The sequence below is a fragment of the Empidonax traillii genome, unplaced genomic scaffold, assembly GCF_003031625.1.
Source record: "Empidonax traillii isolate 1590-97213 ecotype Southwest subspecies unplaced genomic scaffold, ASM303162v1 scaffold2539:size22172, whole genome shotgun sequence".
NCBI classification, from domain to species: Eukaryota; Metazoa; Chordata; class Aves; order Passeriformes; family Tyrannidae; genus Empidonax; species Empidonax traillii.
The window spans coordinates 17,377-22,172 of NW_020957732.1; positions in this window are offsets into that span (position 1 = coordinate 17,377).

Consider the following 4,796-nt stretch of genomic DNA (forward strand, 5'->3'; position numbering starts at 1 on the left):
TCTTTCCTTGTCCTGTCAATCGCCGCTGAAACCATAAGGGAGAGATAACAGAGAAGAGAAAACTCTCGGAGTGACCTTTGAATCAATTTGAAAAACCTCATTTAACTGATAAGTCTTGAAAGGCCCAGAACTAATTTGAAAATACATCTATTAAAATCTCATTGCCGCTGCCTGGGAGCTGCTGGGAAGGGTGTGCGAGGCGACTTCCCGGGGTCGGGGGAGCCGGGAGAGCAGGTTTAAGCCCTGGTCAACAAAGAGATTGCAGAGCTGCCTGCAAAATGATGGGGCTTGAACCGGGAGAAAAAATATGAATATGAAAAGAAAATGGGTTTTCCTTCCCCAGCTGGTGGGGAAAGGGGAGATTTACAGCGTTTTTCCTGCCATAACCAGGCGCGGAGTCTGCGAGTGCAGACAGAATATTGGATTTTTTTCTTTTTTCTTTTTTTTTTTTTTTTGTTCGGAAAACAAATCCAATATTTTCTCCTTCTGCTCAGAGGCAGCTGCAGGGCTGGGGAGCCTGTGGCTCTTGGAGGGGGCGGTGGGGGGTGGGCAGCCGTGCGGCTCTGTGCTCCCACCGCTGGGTTTTCAGCCCAGCTTCCTCCGTGCCAAAATAAAAAGCAGAGATGGGGAAGGCAGGAGGAGCCCAAAGGCAGGGCCAGGGCGCCCGTTTTCCTGCCATGGGAACATCTCACCCTGCCCTGGGCATCACCTGGGTGTAAAGGAAACAAAAATCCCCGCAGGAGCTTCCCGGAGCCCAGGGTGTGAGGGCTGACCTGCAACACCCACCAAAAAAAAAAAATAAAAAATGAGAGGATAAATGAAAATAACCCCCCTCAGAGCCTGCTTTGAAAGGATGGGGTCTTGGCAGCTCGGTGGGGATTCGGAAATCCAACCTGTCCTCCCACTCCAGACCCTGGAGTGCAATCTGGGGCTCCGCTGCCTTAGGACGGGCTCTGCTCCCTGCGGGAATCGCCGCCTCCCTGGGCTCACCCAACCACCAGAAGAGCTTCCCCCCACGCTGACCGATTCCCTGGGGTTTCTTGGGAAGGTTCAGGCAGAAGGAGCCTGGCACCCTGTCCAGGGGATGGAGGCACTGGGCATCTTTGTTCTACCCCCCAGCCCACATCCACAGACCCGCACGGCTCCGTCCCTGCTCCTCTCTGGAGCCGAGCTGAGATGTCCGAATTGCTGAGGCTTAGCAAGGAGCTGAGGCTTCAATCAACCCAGGGTGAGTCCCATCAGCCTGGGATGAGTCCCATCAGCGCAGGATGGATGTGTCCCATCAGCCCAGGATGTGCTCTTGGCCATTGCTCAGCACCACCGGCAGCGCAGAAGGGGTTGGGGCCAAGCCCTGCTTTTGAAAACCGGCCAAAAAGGGGAAATCGGAGCCAAAAATTGTCCCTGTCCATCCCGAGCCAGAAGCGCTGCTGGGCGGGTGCGCCGGGAGCGCTGCAGGAATGTGCGGTTGGCAGCGAGGGGCTGGGGAGCAGCTGGCAGCAGGTCTTGGCAGGGAGTGCGTTTATTCCTGGCTCCGTGCGGGGGGGCCGTGGCCATCAAGAGGCAGATTTTGCTGATTTAATGGAAATTCAAAAATCTCGTTAATACCTCGAATGATACGGAGCAGTCTCCAGCCAGATGTAAACCAAGACAGGGTCGGACAGGAGGGAAATGGATTTTTAAAACGTTTGGGGTCGTGAAATAATAGTGAAACAGAAAGGCAAGGTGGGTTCTCTGGTGCTGGAAGGAGGGATCACTCAAAAAATAAAGACCCGGTATTAAAATCGAGGGGCAGGATTTCAGGAATGACCTTAATAACTCAATTTTAACATACAGATATGATCTATTAGGGATCTGCACCGATGCTCTAGTGGCTTCTGCAGTGCAAGAGGAGGAGGAGGAGGTTCAGAAATCATTTTAAAAAGGATTTGATGGGGTTCAGGCTGTTTAGTGAGTGGAGAAGTTGGGGTTCAAGGTGTTTCACAGGTGGTGAAGTCGGGGCACAGAGAAGGCAATGATTTGTCAGAGCGAAAATGGGGTTGTGGCTGCAGGACTCTCAGATTCCCTGTCCCCATCCCGCTGATCCTCCCATTGGGGATCAGCGAATTCTTTCTTCACCTTCTCATCCCCAGGGTTTTGCCTCCAAACCCTTCCCTGCGGGTGCTCCAACCAAACCCTGCCCTGGTTTCCTCCGGGAAGGAACGCAGGGAATGCGGGAGGACTCGATGTCACCATGAGATGAGTTTGGGGAGCTGGAGGCTGGAATTTTGGGGAGCTGCGGGGTGTAATTTTGGGAAGCTGGGGAGTGGAATTTTGAGGGGTTGGGGAGTGGAATTTCGGGGAGCTGGGGGTGGAATTTTCTCCTCGGTCTCTACCCCAGGCACTGGTAGATGCCACCACCACTCATCCTGTGCTGGGGACCCGGACTCGCCGTCCCGCCTCGATTCTGTGCCTCTGTGATTGCCCCTCTTCTGCTTCTGCTCCCAAACCCGAGGTGTAGAAATATCCATCAGGAGTGAATCCTCTGGGATATGGCAAGCCTGGTCACCCCGACAGGCTGGGGGTGGCTCAGCTCTGCCCAGCCTGGGAGAAGGAGCCAGAAAAGCCCCGGGTGGAGCAGAAGCTGCAGAGGGGAAAACAGGGGCTGCTGTGGGAAGGCTGGGATCGGCTGTTCTCTCCAGGAAAATCCCACTGTGTTGACAGGAAAAAAAAAAAAAAAAAAAAAAGGTAAAAATGAAGGAAGAGCAAATTGCAGCTTTTTCTGCTGCTGCTGGCACGGGCAGTGGTGCCAACCCAGGGCTGGGCAGGACCAGGCAGTGAGGGGAGCAGGGGCTGCTGATCTCCCACGCAGCCTGGAGGAGAACTGAGGTTTCCACCTGTTGGATGAACCCAGGGAACCTTAAATATTGGGGGCTGGAGGGGTTGGGGGGTGCTGAGAGGGCTCAGCGTGTGGCACAGCTGGGAACACGATGCATCAGGCTGGGCTGTCAGGGAGCCCAGAAAAACCCCCAAACACACCAAAACCAGCAGAAACGCCTCGTGCCCAAGCCTTCAGAGGTGATGGTGTCCCCAAGGAACCCCCACGGCGGCGCCTGCCACGGGGAGAGCACAGAGATCTGCGGCAGGGTCGTCCCAAAGCCTCGTCCCCCCTCCCCACACCACGCGGCCGAAGGGACACGAGCTGTGACGTGGCCGTGGGTGGAGAAGTCGAGCCTCCACAGATCCCCCCCCGCGCTTCCCCGAGGAAGGAGCGGGGATGAGGGTGCTTTGACAGCGATTAAATCCCAGGAAAGTTCGGGGTGCCACGGGACAGACTGGACCTCTCAGCCTGAAGATGAGCTCCGCAGAGCGACGGCCCCTTCGCTCCCCTCGGCCGATAAAGAGCAGGGAAGGAGCAAACTCTCTCCATTAGGGACGAATTTGCAAGTGTATTGGGAGCTGCTGACGGGCGATACCATCAGGGGCTGACAGAGATATCGGCGGCTCGGCTCGGCCGCCGGGAATGCTGTTCCCGCCGCGGAGCATCCCGGACCCGGGAACAGGAGTGGTGGACGCAGCATTCCACCCCTCGGAGTTTTTCTGGAGGTCTGGCCCTGCTCTGCATTTTTTTTCCCATTTTTTTGAGGGTCCCTTTTTTGCCCTCGACCACCCCCCTGGATAAATTACGTGATCCATCCGTAATCCGGGATAGGATCTCGGCTGGGTTTTACTGGGTGGGTGGATGGACAAGTATCCGGCCCAGTTTGTCCCAGATGTGACGCTTTGATGTGGTTTGTGCTTCCAAATCCCCCCTGGGATGGGGGCATCCCTTCCCCATCCTCCTCCCAGCTCCCAGGGATGGTGGCACTGCCCGGGCTTTGGGGTCGCCCCAAGGGAGGATCACTGGAAATGGATCCCCGGATCAACGCCTGATGTTAATTCTCTTTTTTGGGGGGGAGGGTCCAAACTCGAGGGTTTTAATGACATTTCTCAAGTGGAAGGCAGTGATCCCGATATTCCCGCCCTGATGTTCCCAGGGGAGCTCCTGAACGGGAGGCTCCTGCTGGATCCCTCAAAAGCCACTTGCCCGCACATGGGCAGCCCGAAAACAGAAAAGGAAACTGGAAGATAAATCCTCCAAATCAGGGCGTTTGTTCAGGGAATGCTGATTTCAACCCAGCTGGCTTTTCCTGGAGAAAATTTGGAAGCATCTCCCCCAAACCGACACAGTTTTTCCCACCCCGAACTGATGATTCCAGTCAACCCTCTGCCTCCAGCACCTCCAAGGAAAACCCAGATTATTTATTGGCTCTGGTTTTTGACGCTGTCACGAGGCAGCTGCCCTGCTGGTGGGTGCTGGGGGGTGAGCCGGGCCCTTCAGCCTCGAGGGGGGTGTCACAGCACCGTCACCCTCCTGGCAAAGGGACCTCAGGGGGACGGTTTGGGGAACTGGGGGGGGTCAGACATCCCCCTCAGGCTCCTGCCCCGCGGCTTTCCCGGGCAGTTTGTGGAGGGTTTGTGCTTCCCCCGGACGATGGGTTCACTCCAGAGGGGTCCCGGGGGTGGGAGGGGGCAGCGACTTCACCATCACCCGGCAGAGACTCCCTTGGGTGTCTCCTGCTCCTCAAGAACGGGACGGAACGGGCAGGAAGGGAAAGGGGGACCAGGGTGGGAAACAAAGGCACTGCTGGGATTGGGCTCGGGCAGAGCTGTGACACCCCGCGGGTCCCTGCGATCCCTCCTCTGCCTCCCTTTGCTCTCCCTTCTCCTCGTTTCCTTTAGTTTTTTCTTTTTTTACCCTTTACCTTTTCTCTCTTTTT